Source organism: Balaenoptera borealis (assembly GCF_965194805.1).
Source record: "Balaenoptera borealis genome assembly, chromosome: X".
Lineage (NCBI taxonomy): Eukaryota > Metazoa > Chordata > Mammalia > Artiodactyla > Balaenopteridae > Balaenoptera > Balaenoptera borealis.
Window position 1 is genome coordinate 15,686,764 of NC_138881.1, and position 13,653 is coordinate 15,700,416.

Sequence of the window (13,653 nt, forward strand, 5' to 3'; positions counted from 1 at the left end):
AAAACCAGGGATTTCTGATATATAATGACAAATCTTCCAATAGTATTTTCTCTCAGTCGTTGTCACACTTCTTCCTGTGACCTTTTCCCCTATACTTTCTCTTTTCTTAAATTAAAAAAAATTTTTTTATTTTTTAATAGATCTTTATTGGAGTATAATTGCTTCACGATACTGTGTTAGTTTCCGTTGCACAACAAAGAGAATCAGCCATATGCATGACCTTATCTAAGCTCTCCTGCCTTTTACGTAAAAATAACGTTTATTAGTTGAGTATATTGTTTTTATCTTTTCATATATCTGGTTTACTCATTTGTTAAAACATGCTTGTTAACTGTGCCTCGTTCTCATAATACACACTATTAGTGCCAGCAAGATGGTCTCAGAGTGAAAGTGGACGAGAACAGGCATTTCTGCTCTTGGGAAACCAACTCTAAATATGAACTCTGATTCTTAGTGGCCATGTGCAAAAGCATTTTGAGTTACAAGGATGAATAAAGCATAGTTTTCTTGCCCTTGTATGTTTTATGGTCTGTCTGAATAGATAGAAGAATAGATAAAAAATAACCTGTGAGATTGCTGCAAATGAGATTGCATCTAAAAAAATACCTCTTTTTACTGCCCTTCACTAAATGAGGGCCCTACAGACTAGCTCTCTGAGTATCGTTGCTTTTTTTCTTTCATGTACCTAAAAAGATAGCACTGGATGGAAAATTTGAAGCATAAATTAGTGCCTAACTCAGAGTAATATAAAATTCTTTCTAGAATTTACAACTGTTTAGTCATTAGTCTTCTTACAGTATACCCTTTTTTCAGCTAGAATCAGACCTTCAAATCTTTACCCCACTATCCAAAAATAGAGAATTTGATGCTTCTGATAAGATTTACCCATTAGGATCAAACGAATGGATAACTATGAAATCTCATATTATAGTCAAAAATGGATATAATCCTCCCTTTTGTGCTTATTATGTGTAAAGTGATCATGCCCATATATTTTGCATACCTTTAAAATTTTTAATAAAATGCTTATAAAAATGTATAAATCAGGTCTCTTGTGATTACTTACACAGGTATATGTGATCACATGCATAAATTTGATCTCTTTCTGAGAATGTTGTCTATGATTATATATATAATTAAATAATTCCTAATTCCTAGCATATGATGTATTTGAACAAGTATGAAAGAAAGTCACTGTTTTAATGTGTCCTGTTGCAAGAAATTTAGAGGTCATGTTTATAAACAGATATATCTTGTCTTTTGTGAACATAATATGATGTTGAGCTATTCCAGGCCAAAGATCATACTTCTTAATTTACTGAAATAAATGCTGCCCAATTAAAAAAGAAAAATGTAACTGTACTCTCTTTTTGACAACTTCTGTTTATTGTTATATATACGTATTGTCATGTATATGAACAGTGACTATTAAACTCTTAGCAGTGACTATTAAACTCTTTATGGAGCTTTATGATTACTCGCACTTGGAAGAAGTTCTGGCTTGGACCTTTGCCCTGTAAATATGCATTGCTGATTTTCTTTTTCTTTACGTGTCTGCTTTGAAGTGCCTGTGAGAGGGGAGGCATGTTTTACAGTACACTTTTCTTCCCAGAAACCCAAAAAGGTCATCCTCACAACAAAGTAGGGAGAATGGAATGGAGTTGAAATAGGGAGATGCGATTAGAACTTGAGGCAAGAGAGAGGTTAGAGAAAGGTTGGAGATTGATGCTAATTGAGCCTAAGACAGAGAAGTGCTGATTCATGTAGTTCCTCTCCTATGGCTGGGTTGACTTATGAGAAGTTTTTGTTTGTTTTGAAGTAGTAGGTAACGAATGCTGTTGAATAGCTAGTTATACAAAGCTGTGAACAATCCAGTACTGGGGTACAGCTGTAAGTATTAAATAAATGATAAACTTGACTTAAATTACAGAACCAAAAAGGAAGGACACTGTAGAGAGCTTTTGCACAGTGGCGGGTCCCTGTGGAGGGATTAAAGATGATCCCAAGGATTTGTGGTAAACTGGGAAAGCATTGGTATCATTTATCTGACTGGGAAACTTGTAAAGGGTGTGTAAGTTTGGAGGGAGAGATAATGACTTTGGCTTTCATAATAAAGAATAAAATGTCAACAGAATACCAAACCTGATATCAGTAAATACCACATATTGAGCATCTACCATACATGGTAGATAGGCACTCTGTTTGATGTTTTACATTTAATCCCCACTCTCATCCCTATTTTACATATGAGGAAACTGAGTCAGAGAGAGGCTATGTAACGGGGCCAAGATTATGCAGCTGATAAGTGGCGAAACCAGGCTTTGATCTGACTCCAGAAATGGCTACCTTGAACCTGAGATGGAAGTGTGAAATGATATGAACCTTCCAAGAGGAAGTACAGAGCAGAGTGAAAGACGTGTTTAAAATGATCATACTGAAAGGAGAGGGAGTAGACCTCTTGAAAGCAAGGAAGAAAGATTTTTTAAAAATGGTATTCACCAATAGTGTTAAAAATCCATAAAAAAGATCCATAATGATAAGGATTGAGGGGTGAGAAAATCCATTTCATTTACGAATGCCATTTATTAATGACTTCTTTAAGTCAAATGATACATTAATGCCAAATTGCAAGAGGGTAAGGAGAGAGTAGATAGAGAAGATCTGGATTGTGTCATTTTTCTCTTTTGAGAGTTTATAAATTGATATTGAGAGTAGTAGGAAGAGTAGATTCGATTAAATATTTTCTAGTTAGGAATACCCATATTTTCCCCTACTAAAAGGCATTCTTTGGATGTTTGTTATTACTTAATATTCACAAATTTGTCTTTTGTTATAAGCCTTCATTTTTAGCAAGCAATATGCATTTTGGATTAATGATTCCATTTTTCTTTTTCAGATTAATTTTATTTTTCCACCAAAAAGCTGAATGATGATTTGGTTACTTTTTTTTAATCAAACTATTTTGAGAAGATGCTTAAGGAAAAGTCAGTGAACCATTATCAATTTAACAGATTATTTATAGTTGCCATCTAAAACCATACAGTTATTTTCTACTAGACCAAAATAAACTTACTTTTTCAGGTTTTTTCCCACATTAAATAAAACAAATGTTTTTCTTTAATTTTTAGTTTTAGGTTTTACATGTTATTTGAGTTTTTAAAACTTAAAAAAGATGTCAACAATGAGAAACAGAATATATGGGATATTATATTATTTACTTTGTTATTTTATTCCTCCTTATTTAAATAAAAATAAGATGTGGTTTCTTGCTTTTGTGTGCAAAATTTCTAGCATTTGAAGAAGATTATAGCGAGGCTTGGGGTTTTTCATAAAGATTGTAAGAAGCTGGAAATATTTCAGTATTAATTGATTATTTTATCATAATCTTTTTTTAAGTAATTGAACTGTCTGAAATTATGTGAATTTACTGCAGGTTATGAAGATTAATGAGATGTCAATGTTAAACTGGACTTCAGGTCAGGAACAAAGATAGTAGGAATCATTAATGGGGGAAAACATCTGCCTCTTCTTACAGAGACACTCATGTAGAACCTTCTGTGTGGTTTCCTCTCTTTTTTTTTTTTTTTTTTTATAAATACATTTATTTATTTTTGGCTGCGTTGGATCTTCATTGCTGCCAGTTGTCTTTCTCTTGTTGCGGCCACGGTGTGCGGGCTTCTCATTGCATTGGCTTCTCTTGTTGCAGAACACGGGCTCTAGGGCTCATGGGCTCACGGGCTTAGTTGCTCCATGGCACATGGAATCTTCCCAGACCAGGGCTCGAACCCGTGTCTCCGGAATTGGCAGGCGGATTCTTAACCACTGCGCCACCAGGGAAGCCCTGGTTTCCTCTCTTGACCGGGTTTTTGTTGCTGATCCAATTGACTGTAGAACAGTCTGTGGAACACGACAAAAGTCTCACCAAAATCGTACTTCTTTGTACTATAATATTTTGTATTTCCAATTCTGCTAGTCTGTTGATATAGGAAAAACTACCCATGTTTTTGTTGTCTTGTTATCAGTAAAAGAAACAATGGCTCAGGTGTCAATTTCCAGATGAGTCTGACTTCTTCAGGGAACCAGAAGAATCTGGGGCTTTTGCAGGCTTCCTGGTTGCCTTTATCCTCATCGTCCTAATCTGGATTTGGTTTTCTGTTTGATTTTTAGTAAATGAGATAAGGGAATGGTCAAATTAGAACTAGCCCCACTACTAGCTCTGCATGCATTGTCTACACAGAAGACTTCACCTCATTTGTCCTTCTTATAGTGACTCAGTTCCCCCCCACTCCACAGCCCCCCAGTCTAGAGGACGAGTTGGCTGGAGCACTAGATGGACTTTAAAGTCCCCTTTTCTAACAATCATAAAACATAATTATTTCCTTCTTTAAGAGAACATTCTTGGGACTTCCCTGGTGGTCCAGTGGTTAAGACTCTGTGCTCCGAATGCAGAGGGCCCGGGTTCAATCCCTGGTCGGGAACTAGGTCCCACATGCCTGCACACCACAACTAAGACCCGGAGCAGTCAAATAAATAAATAAATAAACATTAAAAAAATGAGAGAGAGAACATTCTTTCTACATCTTCTTAAGATGAGTAATTTCATTAGTCTTTGATAAATGTCTCTGCTTAAGGGATTTAACTAGTTCTTTAATGTGACTTTAAAACTTCAGGAACCAAAAATGAGTGTGAATCATTTTTCTACACAGCCTGAAATATATATTCACTGGAAATATAAGAAAAGGAACTGATCAACAAATGCCCGTATAGTGGACACTTTTAAATAGTTAAGCATAACTCTTTATCAGTTGTTGAAATCAGTAACTGGAAAGTAATGCATGGGGATCTATTTTTATATAAAAAGTAACCCACCCCTGAAATACCATTAGAAGCTATATAGTTCATATTCTGCAGTGCTTTTGAGCTTTACTATTTCTTAATTTAAAGGTTTGTTTCCTATGTTAAAGCATTTTAATTTAAAAAATCAAATTAAATTTTTTTTCTACCTCCTGTACTTAAAGCACTGTGTTCTAGGCATGGTATTACAAAGTAAAATTCAACCAAATATCTGTTTAAGAAAAATCTATTGAGTGCCTGTGGGCCAAATCTGGCCTGCCACTTATTTTATGGAACATAGCCACACTCATTCATTTATGTATTTTCTATGGATGCTTTTGCGCTAAAATGACAGAGTTAAGTAGTTGCAACAGAGACCGTATGACATACAAAGCCTAAAATACAGGATTTATTTTGTGGCCCTTCCTAAACAGAAAAAGTTTGCTGACTTCTAATGCTGAGCAGCCCTAACTAGGAGAATACAGTGGAAACAGCATAGTGGCCTCAGTGGACCAACAATCTCAGTTTCTATTTGTCTCTTTGCCCTTGGTGCTCTTGGAGTCTGAGGAATAGAATTAATAAAGTGTGGAACTACCACTGAAAATTACTTTTCCCTTGAGCTGGGCTTGGGTAAATCTTTTGGCTGGCTAAGTAGGAAATTTTATATTGGTTACCTCGTTCATGATCAACTGTCAGAACGGAGAAGTGGACTTTGCTAGGAACTGGGCATACGGAGACACATACAATCTATTCACCCTGACTGTGTTCCATCACTGGCCTGAATAGCTCTCTTTTCGTCCAAAATGAATACAAAGAAGAAAACAGTCTCCACTGAGACTATGAAAGATTACTTGAGTTCAAGAGAAGGACATTCTCACAAATATGAAGAGTTAAATTCTTTGGAGACAAAAAAACTTGAGATATCTTCCTAATGTAATTCAAGTGGCCATAAATGAGAAATTAAGTTAAGAAGCAATAGTAATAATCTCTGTTTCAAGTACCTCTTAACTTCCAGGCATTGTGCTATGCTAGGTGCTTTTTTTTTTTTTAAAATATAAATTATTTATTTATTTATTTGTTTTTGGCTGCGTTGGGTCTTTGTTGCTGGGAGCAGGGGCTACTCTTTGTTGAGGTGCGCGGGCTTCTCACTGCGGTGGCTTCTCGTTGCGGAGCACAGGCTCTAGGTGTGCGGGCTTCAGTAGTTGTGGCTCGCGGGCTCTAGAGGGCAGGCTCAGTAGTTGTGGCACACGGGCTTAGTTGCTCCACAGCATGTGGGATCTTCCCGGACCAGGGATCGAACCCGTGTCCCCTGCATTGGCAGGCGGATTCTTAACCACTGTGCCACCAGGGGAGTCCTATGCTAGGTGCTTTATTTTCATTACTCTTTAGATCCTCATAGCAACTATAAAAGTTAGAAAGAATTACCTTCCTTTAACATGAGGGAAACTGATGCTCAAATATAATAGGTTAATTTCCTGAAGGCCATACAAGTCAGTAGGTGGTAGAGCCAGGAAGTAAGCCTCATTAGGCCCATCTTCTTTTTTTGTTTTTTAATCAATGAATAGTTGATTTACAATGTTGTGACCTTTTTTTAAAAAAAATTGAGGTAAAATTCACATAATGTAAAACCAACCATTTTAAAGTGTACAACTCAGTAGCATTTAGTACGTTCACAATATTGTACAATCACTACCTCTATCAAGTTCCAAAACACTTTTATCACCCCAAAAGAAAACCCCATACCCATTAAGTACTCACTCCCTGTTTCTTCCTCTCTCTATCCCTGGCAGACACCAATCTGATTTCTCTGTAGATTTACCTATTCTGGATATTTCATATAAATGGAATCACATACAATTTGTGACCATTTGAGTTTTTCTTTCACTTAGTGTAAGGTTTTTGAGGTTCATCCATGTAGCCTGTGTCATTACTTCATTCCTTTTTTATGACTGAGTAATATTCTGTTGTATGGACATATCACATTTTGTTTATCCATTTATCTGTGGATGGACATTTGGGTTGTTTTCACCTTTTGATTATCATGAATACTGTTGCTGTGAACTTTTGTGGTCAAGTTTTGTTTGAGTCCCCGTTTTCAGTTCTTTTGGGGTATATAGCAAGAAGTGGAAATGCTAGCTAGGTATATGGGAATTCTGTGTTTAACTTTTTTGAGGAACCACCAAACTGTTTTCCTCAGTGACTGCACCACTTTACATTCTTGCCAGCACTGTGCAAAGGTTCCAATTTCTCCACATCCTTGCCAACACTTGTTTCCTTATTTTTTTTTATTGTAGCCATCCTAGTTGATGTAAAATGGTATCATTTTGTGGTTTTGATTTGCATGACACTAATGATTAGTGATGTTGGACATCTTTTCATGTGCTCTTGGCTATTTGTATGTCTTTGGAGAAATGTCTAGTCAAGTCCTTTGCCCATTTTTTGATTAGGTTATTTCAACCATCTGTTGAAAGGACTTCTTTCTCCATTGGATTGCCTCTGCTTCTTTATCAAAGATCAGCTGTGTTTGTGTTGAATCTAGTTTTGGGTTCTATGTTCTGTTTCATTGATCTGTGTGTCTATTCTTCACCAATATCATACTGTCTTGATTTACTGTAGCTTTGTAGTAAGTCTTAAAGTCAGGTAGTGTCAGTCCTCCAATTTTGTTGTTCTTTTTCAGTATTGTGTTGGCTATTCCAGGTCTTTTGCCTTTATGTTTTATCTTTTAAATCAGTTTGTTGATATCCACAAAATAGCTTGCTAGGATTGGGATTGCATTGAATCTGTAGATCAAGTTGAGAATTGACATCTTAACAATATTGTGTGTTCTAATCAATGACCACAGAATATCTCTCCATTTGATTTTTCTCTCTTTGATTTCTTTCAACAAAGTTATTTAGTTTTTCACATACATATCTTACAATTGTTTTGTTAGATTTATACCTAAGTCATTTTTTTCTTTTGGTGATAGTATAAATGGTATTGTTTTTAATTTTTAAATTCCAGTTGTTCCTTGCTGGTATATAGGAAAGTGATTGACTTTTGTATATTAGCTTTGTATCCTGTGACCTTGCTAGAATTGCGTATTAGTTCCAGTGTTTTTTGGGGGGTAAATTCTTTGGGATTTTCTTCATAATCAGTCATGTCATTTGCGAACAAAATAGTTTTACTTCTTCTTTCCCAATCTGTATACCTTTTACTTCCTTTACTTGTCTTGTATTAGTTATGACTTCCAGTACAATGTTTAATACAGATGGTGAGAGAGGACATTCTTGTCTGGTTCCTGAGCTTAGTGGGAAGGCGTGCAGTTTCTTACCATTAAATACGATGTTAACTGTAGGTTTCTTGTAGATGTTCTTTATCAAGTTGAGGAAGTTCTCTCTATTCTTAGATTGCTAAGAGTATTTATCACAAATGGGTATTGGGTTTTGTCAAATGCTTTTCTGCATCACTTGGTATGATCATGTGGTGTTTTTACTTTGATCTGTTGATTATGAATTGATTTTAGGATGTTGAATCAGCCTTGCATACATGGGATAAATTCCACGTAGTTGAGATGTGTATTTCTTTTTATACATTGCTGGATTTGATTTGATAATATTGGTTGAGGATTTCTACATCTGTGTTCATGTAGTTTGCCTTTCTTTAATGTCTTTATCTAGTTTTGGTATTGGTAATACCCTAATGTGTCCTCATAGAGTGAGCTTTGAAGTGTTTCTCTACTTCTGTTTTCTGGAAGAGATTGTAGAGAATTTCTTCCTTAATTTCTTCCTTAAATGTTTGGTAGAATTCACCAGTGAAACCATCTAGGTATGGGACTTTCTTTCTGAGAAGTTTATTAATTATTGTTTGAGTTTCTTCCATAGATATAGGCCTATTCAGATTATCTATTATTCCTTGTGTAAATTTTCATAGTTTGTATCTTTTAAGGAATTGGTCCACTTATCTAAGTTATAAAATGTGTAGGCATAGATTTGTTCATAATATTCTTTTATTATCCTTTTAATGTCCACGTGATTGGTAATGATGACACTTCTTTCATTTCTGATATTAATAATTTGTGTCTTTGCTCTTTTTTTCTTGGTTATCCTGGCTAGAGGTTTATCAATTGTATCAGTCTTTGCAAAGAACCATCTTTTGTTTCCATTGATTTTTTTCACTACTGAGTTCCTGTTTTCAATTTCATTGATTGCTGCTATAATTTTTATTGTTCTATCCTTTTATCCATTTGCTTTAGTCTTAAATTGTCCTTCTTTGCCTTCTATCCTAAGGTAGAAGCTTAGGTTATTGATTTTAAGTCTGTTTTCTTTTCTAATATATGCATTCAGTGCTATAAACTTTTCTCTAAGCCCTGCTTTTGCTGCATCATACAAATTTTGATTTGTATTTTCTTTTTCATTTAGTTCAAAATATTTTAAAAGTCCTCTTTAGATTTCCTCTTTGACCTATGTATTATTTAGAAATGTGTTGTTTAATGGCTAAATATTTTGAGATTTTTCCATCTATCTTTTTGTTATTGTTTTCTAGTTTAATTCCATTGTGGTGTGAGAAAATACTTTATATGATTTTTATTCTTTAAAATTGGCTAATTTGTGTTTTGTGGTACAGAATTTGGTCTATCTCGATGAATATTCCATGTGAGCTTGAGAAGAACATGTATTCTGCTGCTGTTGGATGAAGTATTATGTAAATGGCAGGTAGATTTAGTTGCTTGATGGTGCTATTGAATTCACCTATCTTTATTCTCTCTTTTTTTTTTTTTTTGCCTACTGAAAGGGGGCGTTGAAGTCTCCAACTATAATAGTGGATTTGTCTATTTCTCTTTGCAGGTCTATCTTTTGCCTCATATATTTTGTTTTCTTTTGTTTTCTTGTTCAGTATTTTTATTTAGTTTTTTTTTTTATAGCTTTTTTTTTTAAATTTTTATTTATTTATTTATTTATTTATGGCTGTGTTGGGTCTTCGTTTCTGTGCGAGGGCTTTCTCTAGTTGCGGCAAGTGGGGGCCACTCTTCATCGCGGTGCGTGGGCCTCTCACTATCGCAGGCTTTCCTGTTGCGGAGCACAGGCTCCAGATGCGCAGGCTCAGCAATTGCGGCTCACGGGCCCAGCCGCTCCACGGCATGTGGGATCTTCCCAGACCAGGGCTCGAACCCGTGTCCCCTGCATTGGCAGGCAGATTCTCAACCACTGCACCACCAGGGAAGCCCTTATTTAATTTTTTAACAGACAATTTACATACCTCCCCCACCCCTTCCTTTAAGTTAGTGTGACAATTTTCCATAATAAACTACTTAAAGAGAAGCTTTGGTCAAGAATGGAATGAAATAGCAAAAGAAAAAAACAAAAAAAAAAACGCAAATCACTGCTGCTTTTAAAAAACCAACACTTTCACCAATTACATTCAAACAAAACACACAACAAGGTTTGCGCCATATGCGTCTTCAGTGTTTCCTGGAGGCTGGCTCTCCTCCCCATCGTGCGAATGGCGGAGTTGCTCAGTGCAGCCTGTCTGTCTTCATGCTGGATCTGGGAGGCTCGCTCAGCTTCACATTATCCAAAGGCCCTGGATAGAAGACTCTAAGGTCTTGAAATCCCAAATGGTCATGGCTCCATCAATGCCAGTAGTGCAAAATTTGCGACAATCTTGCTTGTCCACCTCATAAATAGAGACTTGAGTGATGCTGTTCTGGTGCAGCGTCTCCAGGGCTGTGTTTTGGTCCTCAGTTGTGGCCCACTTGTCCATGTTGTGGAAGTGCTCCATGGCCGACATGTTGTGCTGGATGCTCTGTTTCAGGATGTCTAGCTTGGAGACGAAGGTCAAGCAGCCGCAGTCGTCGTAGTTAAAGAGCATGGGGCAGCAGTCATGGCCAGCAGCCACAACACTGTTTTCCGAGTCGAACGACACAATCAGGAGGGGCAGGAACTCTGTCTTCAGAGTTGAGACCTGCACACTTTTTGAGGCATCAACAACAGACACGGTGCCGTCGTGGCTGACCCAGGCCAGGCGGCTCCCGCTGGCGAAGAAGCTGACCCCATTCACCCAGCCGCCAGTGCCACTGCCACCAAACTCTGACATCAGCTGACCAAAAGGCATCTTGCTGCCCCAGGGCGTACTGGTGACCGTGGAGCGAATGGGTTTTTTTATGTGCTTGCTTACCCACCAGTCATTTTCTGACTCGAAGTAACAAACAAATGAGTCGTGCTCTGCTGCCCTCAGCAAATTTGTTCTCTGGTGGGGACCACTTGACAAAAGTGGCTGCACAGTTAATTCTCAGGATCACCAGGGTCGGCTTCCAGACTCCACCTTTCTGACCCCAGACGTAGGCATTGTGATCAGCCCCGCAAGTGACAGTGCAGTCACTCTTGGGAGCCCAGTCGATACCTGTGATGTGTCCGTTGTGCTCCTTGAATTCATGAGCTTTCACCCACTGGCTCCCGTTCTTATAGATGTGGACTTCGTGGTTATTGGGGCTAAGGGCAATCTGGGTATGATCCCTGTTCCAGGCATGGCAGGTGATTGGCTCTAGTAAAAATTGATGCAGGGACATTATTCTTAGTGTTTTCAAAGGATAAACAGCTGGGAGTTGGGACCGTCCGGACGGGCTTGGAGCGTTGAATTCACGGACTCTGGTCAGTGGACACGAACAGGCTCCAGCGGACGCGGGCGTAGGACCGAGGCCCAGAGGGAGCCCCTTATATATTTTGATGCTGTCTTGTGTGGTGCATACATATTAAGGATTGTTATGCCTTCTTGGAGAATGTATCATTTTCTAATGCCCTCTTTATCCCTGATGATTTTTCTCGTTCTGAAGTCTACTTTGTCTAAAACTGATATAGCTATTCCAGCTTTCTTTTGATTAATATTAACATGGTATATCTTTCTTTATCCCTTTGCTTTGAACCTAGATGAATCTTTATACTTAATGTGAGTTTTTAAAATCTACTCTGACAATCTCTTTTAATTGATATATTTAGGCCATTCACATTTAAAGTGAGTATCAATATACTTGGATTAATATGAACCATGTTTGTAACTTTTCTATTTGTTATACTTCTTTTTTTTTTTAACAATAACAGGTCCCCTTTTTCTACCTTCCCTGATTTCAGTTGACCATTTTGTATGATTCTGTTTTCTCTCCTGTCTTAGCATATCCATTATATTTCTTTTAAAAAGGGTTTTTAGTTGTTGCTCTGGAGTTTACAGTGTATATTTATAACTTATCTAAGTCCACTACCGGATAACTCTACTCTGCTTCTCAGATAGTACAGGTACCTTTCATTTTACTTATCCATTTGCTATAATTAGCAAATACGCTATTACTATTATTACTTAGAACAGTTATCTGTTAAGAATAGGAAAAATAGATTTTATTTTACCTTCATTTATTCCTTCTCCAATGCTCTTTCTTTCTTTGTGTAGATCTGACTTTCTGACCTGTGTCATTTTCTTTCTCTGAAGAACTTTTTAAAACAGTTTTTACTAGGCAGGTCTACTGGTGACAAATTCCCTCAGTTTTTGTTTATCTGAGAAAGTTTTTATTTCTCCTTCACTTTTGAAGGATAATTTCACTGAATACCTTCTAGGTTGGTTTTTTTTTTTTTTTCTTTCAACACTAAATATTTCACTTCATGGCTTCTGACAAGAAGTCAAATGTACTTCTTATCCTTGTTCTCTATAAGTAAGGTGTTTTTTTCCCTCTGGCTTGTTTCATGATTTTCTCTTTGTGTTTGGTTTTCTGTAGTTTGAATACGATATGTTTAGGTGTAGAGTTTTTGGGTATTTATCTTGCTTGGTGTGCTCTGAGCTTCCTGGATGTGTGATTTGGTGTCTGTCATTAATTTTGGAAGATTCTCAGCCATTATTCCCTCAAATATTTTTTCTCTTTTGTCTCATTCTTCTTCTGGTATTCCAGTGACACCTTTTGTAATTGTCCCATAGTTCTTGGATATTCTTTTCTCCTTTTTAAAATTCTTTTTTCTGTTTACATTTTAGTTTGGGAAGTTTCTCTTGACATATCTTTAAGTTCACTGATTCTTTCCTTGGCCATGTCCAGTCTACTGATGAGCCCATTAAAGGTATTATTCATTTTTGTTATGGTGTTTTTGATTTTTAGCATTTCCTTTTAATTCTTCCTTAGAGTTGTATATACTTACATTACCTGTCTGTTCCTGCATGTTGTCTACCTTTTCCATTAGAGTGCTTACCATAGTAATCATAGTTGCTTTAAATTCCCTGTCTGAAATTATCCCTGGTAATCCCCAAACCTGTGCCATATCTAAGTCTTGTTCTGATGCTTGCTTAATCTCCTCATACTCTGTTTTCCCTTGCCTTTTAGCATACTTTTTAGTGTTTTTAAAAAGCCAGGTAGGATATATTGGATAATAGAAATGGAGGTAAATAGGCCTGTAGTATAAGGTTTCATGTTAATTTGGCTAGGAGCTAGGCTGTGTTTAATGTTTGTTGTAGGTGTAGATGCCACAGGCTTCAGTTTCCTCTAGTGTCTTTATTTTAAAGATTTTCTCCCCCATTATCTTTGGGTTTCCCTAAGAAGTCCTTTTTAAATAGAGTCTGTTTCTTGCAACTCTTTCCGTTGTAATCCACTGTTATTGGATTACTGTGGAACCTTGGTGACGTGGTGGTAGAGTGTGGGGAAGGGCCAGTGTTTTATAATCTTAGGACCAAGTCTTAGTCTTTTGGTGGGCCTGAGCCCTGGACTGCAACCTTCAGAAGTATTTCTTAGCCTTCCCCCAACCCCTGCTTCCTTTAGGTGAAACAAGTCTAGAGAAGTCTGTGTTGGCTAATTTCCCCTCTCCCAGGACA

General features: G+C 37.0%; 1 protein-coding gene and 1 pseudogene across 5 annotated transcripts in view; one reads left to right on the forward strand and one right to left on the reverse strand.

Annotated features, from left to right (window-relative positions):
- CDKL5 (cyclin dependent kinase like 5) overlaps window positions 1-13,653 on the forward strand; it is a 188,907-nt gene that overhangs the window by 64,691 nt on the left and 110,563 nt on the right. The window lies entirely within an intron of this gene.
- On the reverse strand, window positions 10,046-11,340 carry LOC309619910 (actin-related protein 2/3 complex subunit 1A pseudogene; annotated as a pseudogene). Its single transcript has one exon. The product of its transcript is annotated as an actin-related protein 2/3 complex subunit 1A pseudogene (transcript).